This window comes from Excalfactoria chinensis, chromosome 1 (genome assembly GCF_039878825.1).
Source record: "Excalfactoria chinensis isolate bCotChi1 chromosome 1, bCotChi1.hap2, whole genome shotgun sequence".
Taxonomy (NCBI): Eukaryota; Metazoa; Chordata; class Aves; order Galliformes; family Phasianidae; genus Excalfactoria; species Excalfactoria chinensis.
In genome coordinates, this window is record NC_092825.1 from 90,085,120 (window position 1) to 90,104,890 (window position 19,771).

The window sequence follows — 19,771 nt, forward strand, 5'->3', positions numbered from 1 at the left end:
AATAAAGAATATATATGTGTGAGTGTGTGTGTGTTTAATGATATGCTCTGGTTTTCCTCCCTGTGGATAAGATTTATGGTAGGAAAGCAAATGCTAGCTTATTTTAAAAAGTGACCAGCCATCCAATGGATGTCACCTATTCAACTGAAGGGGAAACAGTTTTCCTTTTAACTAAACTTCCTCTTTTATTTGTGTTAAATCTATGTATTAACTCAGTAGATTCTGTGCAGCGGGTTATAAATTATATATGAAATAAAAAAATAAAAAATAAATAAAAATCCATGCACAGTGCACACAGAATATAAAAAAGTTCTGTACAATTACTACTGAGCTCTCTTACTTGTTATAATATCAACTCAGATGAAACCAGAAATCCTTACTTAATTTTTTCTACAAAAGTAAATAGGGTGGTTTTGGTTTTGTGTTTTCTATTATTTATTTATTTATTTATTTATTTATTTTCCCTCAGTCCGGCAGGCTGCTTTGTTCTTCTAAAATACCTTTATTCATTGCACTTTTTCAAAAAGTCTACAAAAAGCTTAAGGTAGGAAGCTTTGTTCAGTGCCATATATTTTCTCTCTCTCTCTTTTTTTTTTTTTTTTAATCTTTGTGTATGTGTGTGTGTGTGTACATGTCATCCAGCAATCTTCTGTAAATTCTGTTCACCACAGTGCATCTAAGAATGGTGAGATACCATCCTCAAAAAATAAAATTCCATGGGAAGGTGTTAACTCTAAACAAGTCTGTAAAACCACTTGCTTGTTTTGGCTCAGAAAGTAACAGTGTCTGTTTAATCCAGGATCAGGATATGTTCTTTCTCAATGTTAGAACTGCATTTATCTAATTACTGTCAGCAGAGAGGGTATTCAGTGGAATGTCAGTAGATTTTCCCTGTGTCCTTACACTGTAGCTGTGGACCTCAGATTTCATAGAAAACCTTCCTTAAATGGAGGGCAGAACTCAGCATACCAACAGTCTGCCCACTGTGCAATCTTGGTAACTACTAGGCTGCCTTCGCTCTTGGCTATTTAACACTGAAATTTATTTTTATGGTGTTTTTTGTTTTGTTTTTTGGTTTTTGTTTTTTGCTATCAAAAGGCATGCAAAGATAGTGGAGGTGGTGTGGTGGTGTGGCAAAAGTGTCAGGACAGATGCATATCTTCCATGCAAAGAAACTCCAGTAATAAAATGGCTGACAGCTATGACCAAGGTGACAGAATTTTAGAGGGAAAGTAATAAGGTATTTCTCTTGAAACTCAAGCATTTGAGTATAACTTTCCACACGAAAACAGTATCTTCAATCAACACATTTATTACATTTACTGCCTTGTCAGTGTGTATCAGCTTTCATTTCATGAACACCTAGGCTCAGCATAGAACTTGGCTGATGATCCTTTATAGCAAAATATATCATTAGCTTCTGATGATGCTAATCAAAAAAAAAAAAAAAAAAAAGGTATAAGGTCTCAATCATTGCAGATAATGAATGATGTGGTTGGATTAAACATGAATCTTCCAAACCATGTAACTGTATCATAATAAATGTTTAAGATGGACTGTTAGAATTTGCTCAGTATTTCAGTGGTAGGCATTGGAATCTGTCTGTTCTGGAAAAATCTTTTTGTAGTGATAGCTAGTTGTGAAGTATCTAAAGAAGCAGAAATGGACATCATCAAGCAATATTTTTCTTAATTCTTTCATTTCTTTGGCCACATTAAGTTATTTTCAATAGCTATTAAAGTATCTCTAGTAAATTTAAAATTTGGAGGAGCTCTTGATATTCATGAAAGATCTCTTTTTTAATTTTTTAATTTGTTTATTTGTCATGAAATACTTCAAATGGAAACTTTTACATAATAAGGTTGATAGTGGGAAAAATGCTTCAAAAGATTTTGTTTGGTAGTATTTATCTTGCTCTAAGTAGCTGTTGAATGATATCTAATATTACATAGTAAAAAAGCTGTGTGCCAAATATTGTGTGTTGAATGTGACCTTATTAACTTCAATTCTGCATCCCAGTTTCAAAAGACAGCAATTGCAGAAAGACTGTAGCTGTAATCTCAGAGATCCAATGGAAATTATTAATGTATTAGACTAGGTACTCTGCCTCACCATCTGGCATCGAACTTAATACACTGGGTACAGTCAAGCTTGAACTGTGTTCAAAGGAATTTTATATAGTGAGATAACTAGAAGACAGAGAAAATCTGCAGTTGAACACAGGGTGCAAGTGTTGAACATAGAACTAGAGGAACCTCCTTGTTGAGAGTCTTGCTGAATGGAAGGCAAAGTAGGTAGAAGGTGGTTTACAGTTATTGCAACAAAGAGTTTCATTTCATTTTGTTTTTACAGCCTTTCTCCTCAGAGTTCCTTCCAGGAAACTAAGCAAGAAATGCCACTTCTAACAGCCCCCTGTAGGCTACAACCTCAGAACTTGCAGTGGAGGGAGCTCTTTCTTGGTTAATATTTCTTCTTGACCTGTCTGAGAAGGCATGGCTCCAGGAAGATATGTGGTATAATTCACAAAATCTCTCACAGCTATTCAGTATAACTTCACCACAGGACCAGTGTTCCTCAAAGCAGTATTAAGCGTCTAAGATTTCTTAAAAAAATTACCAGCCCTGATCAATCCCTTCTCAGCCTTAGTTCATGACACTTTGTTCTCTCACCTGCATTGAAAGTATTTTTTTCCTTCCTTTTTTTTTTTTTTTTTTTTTTTTTTTTTTTTTTTTTTAAAAAGGATGGACTATACAGTGTTTCCTAGGGGAGGCACTCTATTTAGGTCCCAGGGAAATAAACTGGACCAGCCTGAGTATAAACAAAACATATAGTAAAAGAAATAAATAACATCTGAAAGTTGTATATGCTACTGTAGATTACACAGAGACTAGGCTTTGAGGGCTGAGCAAGTTTAACTTCATTGGAGTGTAAAAGAACAACAGAAGAACTCACTCAAGTGCCTTGTAGATGAATATTTTCAAACACCAGAAGACTAACTACTCTAAAGCCAGAGTTATATTAGGTTTCTTATCCTTTATTGTGTATTGCTTCTCCAGATCAGAATGGTTTTGTGACTTTTGTGGTTTTCCAACCATTGGACTGTGATTCCCACTGACTGAAAGTAATATGTTGTAGAAAAACAATTACCATAAAGCAAACTGAAAATGAATATTAGATTGTTTTTAGTGAGAAGCTGATCAGTCATTGATTGTGACAGTTTAGAGTCATCATATGATTTGGCCTTGTATTAGGAATTTTTGGCAGAAGCTGACAAGCTGAGAACTTTTACTTAAATAATACATACTGCAAATACTAAGTAGTAGTGAGTGTGAAAATTAAAAAAAAGTAAAAAAATAAAAAAAGAGGAAAAGACCAGTCACATTATCATGTCATATCTATGAGATCTAGCAAGAATATAATAAGAATCACCTACATATATGATGTGGACTCTAGTATTTAAAAGCTATTCCAGCTCCAAATTACCATAGGTAGATATGAGCTAGAGATCAACTGGAAATCAACTGTCTTCTCCCTGCCTTAATTTTTTCATATTGCTGTCTTTTCTCTCTCGAGGTTTTCTGGATCAGACTAAGTGTTTAAGAACTTTGGAAACAGAAATATTTGTATCAAAACTAAGATAAATCTGTATCCCAGTGAGTTCAGGCACTACAGGAACATAGAGTAAATGACTGTCATCAGAGGAGAAACAGGAATCCATTTACTTTGTTCAGCTTTGGTAGGCTGCCACTACACATGGATGAGAAGATTGTAAAAGCAGTAAATACAGACTTTGTGGGAAGTGATTGTACAGAGGAACTCTAGAAATCAGACATGGAATCAGATGCTAAATCTAGACCTGAAAAAATTCATAATGCCTACATGTGGGAAATTATTTTGTAATGTAAAGCTTTAAGTCTGATCTGTCTAACGGCTCATCACAGAGACCATTTGTGAACACAAAAAAGAAAGGTAACTCGGTCTTGCAAATCTCAGAAGTAAAGCTATGCATTCCTAAGCAACATTTATTGGTATTTTATCTATTAGACAGCTCTGTTTACATAGATATGCAGCACTTCTCTAACAAGGATTATCAGAATGAATTTGAGAATGTCAATGGGCATGTCTAGAATTGGAATTGGTTTCCATATGCACAGGTGCAAACTACGGGAAATACTGTCAGGGTAGTGTACACTACTGGGATATCTGTGTGTTTGCAATAACTGCTGGATGCCTATGCATTACTCTGCTAGGGAGACCTTTGCTCAAGGAAGCATCTGCTCAACAAAGTCTCTAAACTACAATCTCAGTAACAAGACTTTAGTCAGTTAAATCTTGGTTCCAGTCACAGGTGTAGCTTTCTTCTTGTTGACTGTCTGGTTCTCAGGAAGATGATAGTACTATAAGTTTGACAGATGACTAGCCTGAAGCTGATTTCCAGCAAGTATTTCTCTGCTTCAGGCACTAGACTTCCACTATTTTGGCTCTCATGCTACCTAGGGAATAGAATCACTTCTATCCCATGAGCTCTTCCAGAGCTCTGCTGGGGAGAATCTTTGCTGGCTTGGACCTTGAGGTACCAATCATTTAATGGCATAACCAGTTGTTTGCTGAGTTTGAGGTCCTTGTCCCAGATATGTTCATCTTTCTGAAATAGATATGGCTTTCCTGCCTGGAGATGCTAAAAGGACAGGTCTAGCTGTAAAAACTCTGCTTTATGCAGAGTTCTCAATGTTTGCTCTAGGATATCATGTCTCTATATGAACAACAGTGTAGAAGTTTATATGAAGTTCATAGCTGGTACAAAAGAGAAAAATCATCTGCTCAAACCTGCTGAAAAAGTCACTGGAGCTATGACATGGGTTTATGTTACCTTTCCTCCTAGTATTTGTAAAATGTGGGAATAAAACAGTGGAGTTGTGCCACATCTCGCACACATTCCTCACTTCTCTGCAACTCCTTTGTACTAGGCTGGCAGCTGAATCAGGCTCTAGCTTTTCTGGCAGTATGTTAACATGCAGCATTGTTTTCCCTGCTGGGTAATCAAATGGTGCCTTGGGCTGGAGAATAATGCAGTATCTGGCTTGTTTCTTACCCTCGAATCTTCATAGCAAGTGTCTGTGAAATAATGGAAAGTATTTTGGAGCAATTTGATTTGATGATTTGCTCATACTGGTAGCAAAGTAGTCCCTAATTATATAATAAACATCTGTTCTACTTGATTAAGTATCCTCAGAATAGATCATTTCAGAGAGTTTTCTTTCACTTGTTTAACCAATACAAACATCTTAATCTAGTGTTCTTTTAGCGTTCCCTGCAATGTGAGCTCACCTTCATTTGGCAAAATTGAAATGACAGCAAGAAAAAGAAATTATTGAAAAGAAAAAGCAGTTTATAAAGCCTTTAAACTGCCCATTGAGCTGAAGCACAATAGCTCAGTAAGAGGATTTAGAGGCTACCATGTAGTCTTATGGAAAATTCTTTTGTACTTGAAAAACTCAGGTTTGATCTGTGTACTTCCCTGAGATCAGTAACCATAGCTAGAATGGCAGCAAGCTTCTAGCTGTAAATGCCTCAAAAAGTGAAGGGGTCAATTCTTTGAGTTTTGTCTTTCTTCTTGCAAAGACTGGAGCTGTGAGAGGAAGAAAAAAATCAGGAACTGTTTATAACATCAGAATGCAGCACACACTGTTAGATCAATGCACTGCAATGTTAGGGATCTTTTATATGGGAGCTCACAACAGCCCTACTAGAATGTGTTACTGATGCAGTAGGGTTGGTTGGGTTATTTATTCTTTTATGTACATCACCAGGAAAGCCCTAAGTGTCCTGAAAGCAAAGGACAATAAATAACTCATCAGACATAACGTAAAATGGAGCTAATGTTCAATTAATTAGCTACCATAACCATTACATGAAAGTACTAATTCAAAATAAAAATAGTTTAAGTAATTAAGCAATGTTTTAAAAGCACTTGAGGCTGGGAACTACTCTGTTTTCACAGGAGGCATATTTGAACAAGAAGCTCTTGTCAGTATTTGCCAGAGATGCATGGCTTCAGATATTAAGCTAGTTTATTTCCATGAACAGATTTTCAGTATATCAGCTGTAGCATATTGAGCTCATTTAGACAGCAGAGTGAAAAATTTGTCATCTTCATGTAAACATGTGTGGAGCTCCTGAATATGTTTTTCACATACCTACATGTATGAGAAACAGAATGACGACAGAAGGTATAGAAAAATCTATTTCATAAAAATAAAATTTCTTATTCTGTATCTTAGGGTCAGTTTGCTATATGCTTCACCAGTGCAATACCTAGGGGAATCAATTACAGTTTTATAGTGTCTAGGTGAGAAAGTTATTGGTCCTTTCTATTTCCTTTCTGTGTTTTGGGGGTGTTTGTTGTTGTTGTTGTTGTCCTTCCTGCCTTCTTCCCTTCCTCCCTTCCTCCCCCCTCCCTTCCCCCCCCTTTCCCCCTCCCCCTTTCCCTCCCTTCCCCCCCCCCCCCCCCCTCCCCCAACATTGCAGCTGAGGGATTTAAAATTTGCCAGTTCATTTTGTTCCTCCCAACCTCCATTTTTCTATTGAAGATTTCTCAGAATCTCTAGGGGACAAAGGATAGAATTTAACTACTTAGTTTACTCTGTCTCTTGGACAATTTCTAGCCAAATGTTATTTTCATTTATCATGGTCTAAATCTGTGGTAACACAAAGATATTTATTGCTTCTGTGTAATATAATTTACTGAAAGGTTACTACAGTTGTTCAAAAATATTATATTTTCAAAGTTTTTGTTTGTTTTCTTAACTTTTTCTGAATAACTTTGATATTCTTTATCAAAAAAGCATAATGATAGACCTGAATATTTTCCTTTTACATTAAATTCTTTTGATTGGCTGAGCTACCATGAAGACATACGACATCCGTGACATAGATGCCTCATATCCCTCATTTCTTTTGACACAAAATACTTGATGAACATGAAATATTTAAAAACACCCATCCTTCCTCCCTCAGAAATATCAATTATACTGCCTTGTGTCATTAGGAATACTGATCTTGTCAGGCTATTGTACTGAACATGTTGTGTGACTTCCACATCCCATAATCCTGAGATTATGGGATGTGGAACTGCAAATCACATGAAAATGCAATTTATTTGGTAGAATTTCAAATTCACATATCCTTAGGCCAGCTAAGTCCACCACAAATGGAAAATTTCTAATAAATATTACTTTGCAATTTCCATTGCTAAAATTCAATATTTATTACAGCTACACCAACATTCATATAATTACATTTCTGTGTACAATAATTATGGTAAACATCAAGAATTGAATAGACTGAGGGATTGGAGTTCTGCAGTGATGCTGCAGTGAAAGAGACAGAAAACAAGAACAGGAGTAAAACTCCAGATTAACAATCGAGGAGCTCCTCAAGGTGTTGTGTTGGAAGGGAGGATAACCGAGTCCTACTTTGTAGTTGTCAGAGAGGAAATGCAAGGACAGTGGTAATCATCTTTGAATTTTCTCTTTCTGAGTGAACATCTCTGTTGTCCATGTGGAAGTAAACTCAGAACAGAGTGGGGTTACCACTGCACCTTGAGAATAGCACCTGCTTAAAGGCTATTGCCAGGACAAGTGATAGTAGCCAGTATTCCTAGAGCAGTCAGGGCATCAAGCTATGATTTTTCACTTGTTCACTGAGTACTTTACTCTGTAAGATAGCAAAAAAACCTTGGTTCCTTTTGACATATGTGTAGGTGCATCAAAACTAAGGTGTCTGCTTTTCCCCTGTGGACTGCATAAGGAGCCTATATCCTTTAATATCATAAGGGTTGGTTAACTTTCTGAAAGGTCTGACATTTCTCAATCAGAAAATACAAGAGGGAAAAAAGATTAAATAACTCCAGTGCTCCAGTGATCTTTAAAAGTACTTAAAAATTATCTTGAATTGATCAGGATGGAGGAGTTTTATTTGTATTTATTATTGCAAAGAAAAGGAGATGTCAAATAACCAGGGGCTCTAATAACTGTTTAAATTTTTTGAAAGGTAACATCTGAACTGCTATTTCTGCTTTTTTTTCTGCTTTTTTTTTTTTTTTTTTTTTTTTTTTTCCCCAAGCCTTAAATAATTACTATATATTTTTTTTATTTTATTTATTTATTTTTTTTTTCCCCCTAATGAACTCTTCTTTCACAAGTTTCCTGAAACACTGTTTACTCCAGAATGTAGATTTGGATTATCTTTATGCAAAAAGGGCAAGGCATGATAAGTGGGCATATGTCTACTTTTTCATATGTGGAATATTATCCTCAGCAGTGTTAATATTCCAGCTGCAAAGATCACTCATGCATATGCATAGTCCTCCAGGAGCAGTAATGGCAGGATTATTGTGTGTGTCTGAAAGTCTTAAATGAGAGATTTTGGCAGGGCGAATGGTAGGTAAAATTTATTACAAGCATCACTGCAGTAGCATATCTGTGAAAAGCTAGGTTACGCAAGAGGTGGACTGCATAATTACAGTGGTCTAAAGACTTACGAAAAATGTTATCCTATATTTATTGAATAGATATATATAACTTTTTTTTTTTTTTTTTTTTTTTTTTTTTTTTTTTTTAATTGTGCAAGGTGAATAGAGAGCTTCACTGGACTTCAACCTCCCTGATGAACTTGGATTTTAATTCTTCTGACACACATGAATGAATGAAGTCCAGAGGATCCAGAGGAGAAAATGTGAGCTTTTTTTTTTTTAATTATTATTATTATTTTTTAACCAGAGGCATAGAAAGGCATTTAATTATATTAAAACCCAGAAAATATTAAATCTTTGGAAGAAAATACTTTTTCTAGGCAGAACATAACTTGATTTCATCACTTCTTGAATGCATTTAATATTTAAGTATATGACCAAGCTACAGTACACAACTAATCAATGAATGTGTTTGTCTATTTTGCACTATGTATTAACTGCAATAACTTCTGAAATACTTGCAAACTCTTCACAGGAAGATTATCTTGCCAACTTCTGATTTGTAACGCTGAAATTGAACATTGGCAAGTCCATTCTGGACATTATTTTGAAGGTCTGTGGCAGTACTCTCTGCTTTATTTCTCTTGACCACCCCATAATGTTACAAAGGGTCTATCTTCAGAACTACTACTAAGAGGTCTATCTACTCTGTGTTTGGGGATGTGTGGCGATATCTGTAGCCTGCAAAGGGCCAGCCATAATCAGGGTCTGAGGATATTCTTGCAAAGATGAGTAGCTATTGTCCTTACCATTACAAGCAGCATTCAGATCACAAAAGCGCTTGAGCAAGAATACATTTTCTTTTTGAGTGTAAATGCTGCTGGCATATTGTAGTCTGTTTGGTTTTGTACTTTTTCTCAATGCGATTACTTTCTTCCTCCAAGGGTTTATGACTTGAAGCAAGTCATAAAAGACATTTCAACAGTAACAGCAAGATGATCAGAGTCCATTTCTCTAGTTCTGATTTATTCCCAGGTTAAAAAAGCCTGGCTACTGGCTGCTAGATGGGCTATTGAATGGAGTAATAGGCCTCACTATTTTGCTACCAAGGTTTGCCAGCCAGAATAGGCTATGGTTGTGCCCTGAAGGTTGATATCCTACTGCTACTATCCTAATTAGAGTAGTTCCATTTTCTTATCTATTTATTTCACACTCATGTGATGTGAATCCTGCAGTTCTTTGGAAATGTTGGATGTTTCATTGGTTTTGTTTCCATTTGGAATTCTTGGAGGCCCAAATTCTTGTCTTCTACTTTTTAAAGTTTTCTTTGTCTTACATCTCTCCTTTGCTGAGAAATGTGATTTTGTAAAGAAGGTCCTGCCAGGAACCTTTCCAGATATGTAATTCCAGAGACAGGAGTACTTCCTATATGTCTTAGTTTAGTTATATTTATTCTTTGACTCATATTTCAGTGTTATGTGCAGATAACCAAGGACACAGGAACTTGTCATGAGAGCAAGATAGTGTCCTATATACATGACAGATAATGACTACTGATAGCTATTGGATATATATATTTATGGACATGTTACATATATAGGGATGTTCTGACATATGCTCAAAGGTTTTCCTACAATCTAAAGTTTTTACAATCTAAAGATGCATGTGAAGATTTTTCTGTCTGCCTTATCTTCCTTTGGGTAGCACGGGCTGCCATGGAACCTGAAAGCAGTGGCAGTGACACTGCAACTGCATACATTTCTGAGTACACTGTTTGCATCTCTTTCATTTGGTATTCTTGCATGTATTTAATGAAAACAATTCTTTTTATTGAATTTGGCGTGAAAAGATTTTCACGTTTGAACCAGTTCTCTTTCTCTAGCATGTTATTAGAAATCTCTACTTAGTGATGTTCTGTTTGGTGCTTTGCCTTATTTTAATGAAAAAATATTCCACATGCAGCAGTACACAGTTGATTGCTACATTTATCTAGGTTTTGTAGAGGCCTGCTGATGCACCCAGAAGTTCCACGTATCATGTACTTATGAAAGCATTAGGTCAAGACAAATTGTTTTGAAATGCTGTACAAATAATGATCCTGAAAACTGTGTTTCACTGGGTTTATCTGTGTATGTGACAGCCGTGCTAAAATAATCTGAGAGTAGTCCTCCGAGTGAAGTTACTGCTCTCAACATTCCTGACAAACAAAACAATTTCATTCTTTAGTAGCACATACTCCAGTTTTATTGTGTCTCATTCTTGGCAGCAGGAATGGGTTTTGAGGGCATGACACCTCAGTGAGATCCTGTAGCGCATATGACATTGTGACAAATGGCTAAACTGCAGCACAGAATATGACAGAGACACTGGCACTTTTCCATGGCCAGCACTGCATTTAAGAATAAAAATAAAACCTTCTCTGTAAGTAAACAGTATTACAGTCTTTTGGGAGAAACCTAGAAATATTCAGGGGAGCTTTCAATTCTTGAATGTCATATAAAACTCATTCCTCACCATCCTGCTTTTACACACTGCAAGAGGAAATCTTAATCTGCATAAAACATTTCTTTACATTGGTACAATTGATTTTAGGTTGTCCATTATAAATGTAACAAATAGAAGCATTACTGATGATGGTAGAAAACAAGAGTCTGCTGACATTTGTTGAACATCACTGCCAATAGGCATGTGTAAAGATTTACTGTTTATAGCAGTGTTAAGCTATGATGCTGTGCCTCCAACTCATGGGAGCCATATATTTTGTTCTTTAATGCTCATTAGTGTTGTTAGAGGCTCAGATTTTAGATGGGTTTTCCTAGGTAGGATGTCTGTTGGTGATGAATATAATTGGTGTAGTGAATCTTTCTGACAGTTCACAGTCATAATTATCATAGAATCATAGAACAGCTTAGGTTGGAAGGGACTCTGCTGTAGGCAGGGTTGCCAGCCACTAGATCAGTCTGCCCAGCGTCCCATCCAACCTTTCTTTGAACACCTCCAGGGATGGAGCATACACAGCATTTCTGGACAGCCTGTGCTGGTGCCTCACCACCCTCTGAGTAGAGAATTTCTTCCTAACATCTGATCTACATATCCTGTTTTAGTTTAAAACCATTCCCCTTTGTCCTATTGCTATCTGCCTGTATAGAAAGTTGATTTCCCTCCTGTTTTTTAAGCCCCCTTCAACTACTGAAAAATGGCAATGAGCCTCCCCACAGCCTTCTCTAAGCTGAATATGCTCCCTCAACCTGTTTTCACAGGAGAGGTGCTGGAGCCCTCTGGTCATCTTCATGGCCCTTTTCTGGACCTGCTCTAACATCTCCTTATCCTTCTTCTACTGGAAGACGCAGGTCAATACTCTGGACAGAGCCTCATGAGGGCAGAATAGAGGGGAGCAATCACATTCATCTCCTTGTTGGCCATGCCTTTTTTGATGCTGCCCAGGTTACTGTTGGCCTTCCAGGCTACAGGTGCGCCCTGCTGGTTCATGTCCTGTTTTTTATCCACCAGGATCCCCAAGTCCCTGACCCAAGTGCAATTCCTCGCACTTGGCTTATTGAATTGCATTAAGTTTACATGGGTCCACTTCTCAAACTTGTCCAGGTCCTTCTGGGTGGCATCCTTTCCTTCTATTGTTTCAACTGTACCAGTCATCAGCAAACTTTCTGAGAGTATACTTGATCTCACTGTCTATGTCACTGATGTTGAAGTCCTAAGATTGACCACTCATGACTGGCCTCTACCTGCACGTATGTTACAGTCCTCTGGTTGCAACCATCCAACCAGTTCTTTACCCACTGAATGGTTCAGCCTTCACATCTCTCCAAGTTAGAGATAAGAATGTGGTACGGGATGGTGCCAAAGGCCTTTGCACAAGTCCAGGTCAGCTGCCCCTTTCTTTATCTACCAGTGCTGTCACTTCATTGTAGAAGGCCATGAGATTGGCCAGACATGATCTGCCCTGGATGAAGCCTGTATGAATTATTTTTAGAACATCAATAGAAGAGCTCTAATACATGGTTTATAGAATTTTGCTGGCAGTTTTGCTTGACTTTGTTTTGAAGGTATATCTCTCACACCAAAGTACTTTTCTATTCTCTCATATTCTATGGCATTCAGATGCAGATTATCTTGTACAGTCTGGTTTTACATCTCCGAGCAATATCTGTCTCACTGTATAGCCCCAGTGGTCTCCATAATAGTGCCTGTTCAGGAGGGTTTTATTGACTGAGAGTAATTTTTGCAGTCAGTAGAACAGTCAATGAAAAGACCTCAATTAATGAAAGAAAGAAAGAAAGAAAGAAAGAAAGAAAGAAAGAAAGAAAGAAAGAAAGAAAGAAAGAAAGAAAGAAAGAAAGAAAGAAAGAAAGAAAGAAAGAGAGAGAGAAAGAAAGAGAGAAAGAAAGAAAGAAAGAAAGAGAGAAAGAAAGGGAGGAAGGGAGGAAGGGAGGAAGGAAGGAAGGAAGGGAGGAAGGGAGGAAGGAAGGAAGGAAGGAAGGAAGGAAGGAAGGAAGGAAGGAAGGAAGGAAGGAAGGAAGGAAGGAAGGAAGGAAGGAAGGAAGGAAGGAAGGAAGGAAGGAAGGAAGGAAGGAAAAGTTTGCTTTTGAAACAAAAACTTATGATGGAAATGGACATTTAAAAAAAAAAAAAAAAAAAAAAAAAAGCCGTATCCACCCACTTTGTTAACAAATAACAGTATTGTTTCCAGAGTGGAATGATACAATTAATGAGGATGGTCACACATCAGGGCATAACCAGTCAAGGTGTACTGGTTGCAGTGATACCCATTGTCTGCAACTGCTAAAAAGTGAAAAGATTTAACCAAGGAAGGGAAGTCTTTTCATTTTTAAGATTCACTTTTTCTTTTAATTAGAAAAAAAAAAAAAAAAAAAAAAAAAAAAAAGTTTTAAAATATACAGATATTTTACTATAACTGAAATTCCAAGCTTTTAAAATATGTGTTGATCCTTAGGTTCTTTAAAAAATTTATAGTTTTCACTTTTATGTTTAATTGGAGAAAACTGATACCAGATCAGCTGGATATGTTTCTTAAATGAGTTACTTTTCATAGTGATGTGGTATACATACTGCTACCACTTTGTGTAGCATTTTTTTTTCTCATTGTTTAAAAATGCTCTTAAATTGCATACTTGGTTATCACGAATGCAAAGCAAACAGTCTTTTCTCCTTGACTTTGATATACGTCAGGCATCTTATTATTCTATGCATTTACTAATTGTATTACTAACACATTCTGTATACAATGCATCACATGAAAGCATTTTCATAAGAAATTGAGTCAGTGTTCAGGTTTTGCATTTTATATAGTGTTTATTATATTTTACTATAATTATTCTTTATTTAGTATGTTTGCAGTTAAGATTGATTTGTTTGAATTCATCTTTTCAATGTTTTTTTATTACTAGTTGTTTGTCAGACCTGGTTTCATTCTATGAAGAGGTGACCAGCTTAGTGGATGAAGGTAAGGCTGTCGATGTGGTCTGCCTCGACTTCAGTAAGGCCTTTGACACTGTCCCCCACAGTATCCTCATGGGGAAGCTGGCTGCCCACTGTTTGGGTGGATATCAGGAACGAGTTCTTTACTGAAGGGGTTGTTAAGTAATGGAATACACTCCCCTGGGAAGTGGTTTAATCACCACCCCTGGATGTGTTTAAAAACTATTTGATTGTGGTGTTCAAGGACATGATTTAGTAGCAGAAGGTTGTTAGAATTAGGGTAGTATGGTTAGGTTGTGGTTGGATTTGATGATCTTTAAGGTTATTTCCATCCTGAGCAATTCTATGATTCTATGTTTCTATGTTTTTTTATTTATTATTTTTTTATTCATTTTGAGTGTGGAGTGTCTTGGGGAGGGGAGGAAGGGGAGGGAAGAGTGAGGGGGGTGAAGGGTTGTTGGCTTTCTTGTTTTTCTATGAATGGATGGATGAATTATATCAGTGGCTATGATGTAAACTAAAATGAATCACACTATCATCAACGTATTACTCCATACTCCATGGATGGGAGGAGAAGATTTCACTCTGCCACTACACACTTAGGAAAATACAATTATGTTGTCACCAAAAGAAATATTCTAACATCTTTTCCAAGAGGGAGGCTTTCCAGAAAGATTTCAGTTTAATACTGATTTTGTTTGGACTTGCTTTGCAGATAATTATTGATTTGCTTTCATTTATTTTCATCTCTTTCAAATATGTAAGAAAAATAATGTAATATCTACTTTTTGACAATTTAAAGTATTACCATATATAGGTCAGAGTTAAAACAAAATCACAAATGTTTGAAAAAACTTCACAAACAATGTGATTATAGCATAGTTCCAACCATTTCCCACAGGACTCTTCATCAGCAGTATTCATAGAATATGTAAACACTTCACCTTAAGTAGGGAGGAAGAAATAATCCCTGGTCAATTGGTCCACAGTCATCATTGCGCTATAAACAGCTGGTGGTGAATAACTCATCCTTACTGAGAATTGTACACAGTGCTTGCCAGATGTTTTGTGTATACCTTTGTTAAAATATAAAATAACCAATTTCACTTAGAGTAAAATATCAGTATATTTTTAAACTTTTTTTTTTTTTTTAAATTAGAGAAAAAGAATCTTAAAAAGGAAATGAATATGATCAGTAAATACAATTTTAAAGGGATACATGAAATAATTAAGTAATGGGAGGGAGAGGAAAAACAGAAATAAGGCAATGATGTGGAAGTGAGAAAGCATGAGAGTAAAAATAGTAAAAATAACTGGAAGGAAAAAAGGGCGGAAAGTGATATAAAGTGCTACCTACAGCAATAAAGATATCTTTTATTACAGATAACAAATAAGATAAAATTATGATTATAAAATCATTTTATCATGGAAACATAGAGTGGCTTGTGTTGCAAGGGGCTTTGAAGATCATCCAGCCCAAACACTCCTGCCATGGACAGGATTGCTAGTCACTAGATCATGCCACCCAGTGTCCAATCCAACCTGGTCTGGAATGTCTTTAGGGACAGGGTATCCACAGTTTCTCTGGGTAATGGGTTCCAGTGCCTCGCCATCCTCTGAATACAAAATTTCCTCCTAATACCTAATATCCAATCTGAATTTCACCTCTCTTGTTTTAAATCCATTCCCCCTCATCTTATTGCTACAAGACCATGAAAAAAGTGAGTCTTCCTCCTGTTTATAAGCTCTTTTTAAATACTGAAAGGCTATAAAGTGCTCTTCCTAGAGCCTTCTCTTCTCCAAGCTAAAGAAACTTAACTCCATAAGCCTGTCTTCATGGGAGAGATGCTCCAGTCCACTGATGACCCTCATGGCTTTCCACTGGACCCACTCCAACAACTATTTGATTGCTATTACAATAAGATTATAAGTGCAACAGGTTAGGGGCCCAATTTACCCAAGCATCATGCTATCATCTTAGATCATCAATGCCCTAATAGAGTTTAATGGTCCTGATCAGCCTCCCTTGCTACCCCCTCCACTCTACCCTTGAGCTCCTTTCATTTCAGACTAGGACACTAGTCTTGCCCTTTTCATGCTGTCCTTGTCTTCTTCTGGTTGAATCTTGTCCCCGACCTCTTGCTTTACTGTCAGCACACTGATCTCTTTGCCTTGCTCAGGTACTTTAAAGATATACATCACAGGGAAAGTATTGCTTGTGCTGGGAACACTCTTGGTTTCTTCCTTCCTTGTGGGACAGCCCTGCTCTTGTTACTCCCTGGCAGTTTTCAAGTTTCTGCTTGACCCATGCAGCTGTCTGTGATGTGACACTAGAAATGCAGGTGATCTGTGTATTTCACAGAGCTTTCTGGATAGCCTGTGGTATCTCAAATAGTACCAGATGCCACTGGGGAAACTGTTTATTTGTTCCCTAACTGTGGTATGTTCCCGGATATATTTACTTTGAGACAGGTAACTGTTGTTATTGAATGCATTTAGGCAAAAATTTAGTCTCCATTTGAACATAGCTATTAATAGAAAATTAACTTCATTAATTTGCACTTGTGGCTTTTTGCAGGTGTCATATTTTCTATGTGTTTCTTGTCTTTATTAGGTCTGTGTTACATCTTTTGTTTATGGTTTTATTACTTTTGCTGTTTTAACTGATTCAGAACAAGCAGGGAAGAGGGAAGAACATGACTTTTTAAATTAAACAGAATATATTTAATCAGATGAAAAATATACTTAAGAACAAAGTTTGCTTAAGATATATGTACTCTGGAATTGCAACACTTTCTGCTTTTCATTTAGATATCCTGTGGTCAAGATTTTCATATTATTTTTTTTATCCAGGAGACCATATCTCCAAGAGTAAAATTCCAGGGTACATGCACAAGCCAGTGGTTTACTTTTTTCTCCGAATTCTAGAAAAGTTGAACAAAGCTGAATTTGTGATTCACTTCTTGTTCATGTGGGCAATGAATGTGATAAGCAGGTCTCAGACTCCTGCAGTGCTACATTCCCTTCATTCACTGAAACAATTTTTGTAAAGTGATTGATTCAAGATGGGAAACAGAAAGATGATAAGCTTCCCTCTGTTGTTGTTACAGTTACTAACCTTCTTTCTGTTCTTATTTTTCTAGGATGCATATGCATTTTTTATGTAGCGGTGATAAACAGGAATTTTTAAAGCATTTTAATGTTCAATTGGGTTTAGGAAGATTAGTTATCAGTAAGTATGAGTGCAATTATATGTACATTTTTACCAATTTCAGTGAAGTGAAAAAATATCTTGGGAAGGAATCATTTCCCTTTTTGCATAATTACATTTAATAGGTTGCTTTTCTTAGTTGTGTGTGATCCTGATGAGCAGTAAAATCACCTTCAAATAAGTTTTTCTTGTTCAAGTCCATTTTCCAAAGAGGAGGGGAAATAAGTCCTATATTGTTTCTTTAGACTAGTGTCACACAGTGTTTACCTGTAGTGGATTTTGTCACCATCTCATAAATAAGCCCAAGCTTGTTGAGGAGTTGTTTATTTCCCACCCATTACAGGTTACCAATTTTTATGCTCATGCATTCGAAAGACTGTCTTTCTATGTGATCATCATTCCCTGATCAAACCATCAAACCTTCCTGAATGTGAAGGAAAAACTATTCATTCTTACTTATATTAAAAAAAAAAAAAAAAAAAGCAATTACAGAGTGAGTAATCTTTTCCCTCCACTGTCTATCACTGCAGTCCTCAAAGACAACAGTAGTACAGTATTTAAAAATAAATGCATATGTTTTAACCTTTATAATGCAATATCTTTAAAAATTCATCTTTCTGTATGTTCTGTCCAGTTTGTCTACAATTTTAAAGAACATTGCTCAAAAGATAGATAAACTGAAATGCCATGGGAAGTGAATACAGAAGAATAGCAAATTCATGCATCTTATATGTCATGACCGCTTACAGGTCACAGAATAAGATTTTGTTTGCAAAACCCTCATACTGCATAAATTATGTAATTTGCACATCAGGAAATCTAGTCTCTACTTTGAGTCAAGGCTATATTACTAGCTATTGACAAGGACTGAAACTAGAGTACATTTCTGCAGAACACCATCTGATGTTAAACTGAGCTAATATCAATGCATTGATCAACATATTGCCAACGCCTACAGCTTTAATTAGCCTTGTGGACTTTTTGTTGTTTTTTAGTATCTGTATCCACTGCTCAGAATAACTTCACTTGTACATTAGTTTTCTAAATAACCTTAAGAACATCACATAAAAAATTTATGGCTTCTCTCAGTAATCCACTCAGCCTTCTTTAATATAGGTGTTGGTTGTTTTTGTCCTTTTCCTACATAATGCTTTATAATGGGTTAACTTGCCCAGCAACTTTCTGGGTACTGCAATAAAGCTGGCAGACTTATGATTTTCTAGCACTCCTTTTTTCCATCTTTTAAAAGTTACAAACTAAGTTTTATCTTCTAGTAGTCTTTGTGTTGCCGTGACTCGGAAACCCCCAATTTCCCAGGTTCTTGCGAAACCTCTGCCAGAGCCAAAAGACCACCGTGACTCATCAAGAAACGTGGCAAAATGGCGTTTATTAGGAGTAATCAATACCTTATATACCTTACTACTTCGTCTACGCCCCCTAAGGTACACGTTTGAAATGCGCGCCAATGTACCTTACAGGGTTTGAGACGGAAGAGGCTGGTTTACTATCACCGTCACATCCCGAAAAAGCCCCGCTACCGCCTATATGCTTGTACTACAAGGTTCAGCCTCGTTAGCATCTACAACATCTCCCCGCCCCCCAAGACAACAATTTATCCCTTTTTAATGTGAACACTAAAATCCCAAGTATAATCTACTATAAATTTGATATTATTCTATATGTTCTATGCAATATACTATTGTACTCAGCTTAACTGAATTACTTATCTACTTAGTCAAATCTAACCTTAATAAGACTAATACTAATCTTAATGCAACTCTAACGATATTAATATATTACTCTTATCATAACTCTATTACTCTATTAATATTTTACTCTTAATATAACTTACTCTATAAACTTTATATAAACCTTAAAAGCTCTATCCGATATAATGAGTAGTGCAAGTTACATTTGTGCAAAAGAAAACAATACCACAACTAAATGAACTGTATATTAAGATAGTCCCTTTGATATCTGGAACCATCCGAGAAACAGTTCTCATCCATGATGTTTTCTATTCTTCTTCATTCTTCGTCATTCTTCTTTCTATTCTTCATCCTTCTTGCATGATGCATCTTCTCTGTATGGTGAACAGTAGTCAAAGTCTTCTGTCCGTAGCCTCGATAGCGTCCATCAGCTCATCAGCACACGGCAACATGCACCATCATTACATTAACGTGTTATCGATATGTAGTGACTAGGTAACTAGAATCACACTCTATAGGATAAGAAGAACACATCCTAAAAGATACACATCCTAAAAGATAAGTGAAGTTGCAAATACAGATAAGTGTTAATCTACTGTTGGCTGAGACCCGACAATTCTAGACTGAATCCAGAAGGTCCCCGCGCTTGTTGTTCGAGCGGTACTAATCACCGAGACCAACAGCAGCAGAACAGCCTCAGGTACCAGATTCGGACTCCCCCCGACCCGAAGCCGGCCCACCGGCCGAAACTTGCTGGACCGGGCTACTCTGCGGGCGGCACACTGAAAACAGCACCATACTTCCATCTACTTCCATTCCCCCCCCCGGACGGCGCCAAGTTTGCATCCCCCCCGGGTCTGGAACACGCCTACTTCCCCCCCCCGGGTCTGGAACACGCCTACTTCCCCAACCGCTCGAATT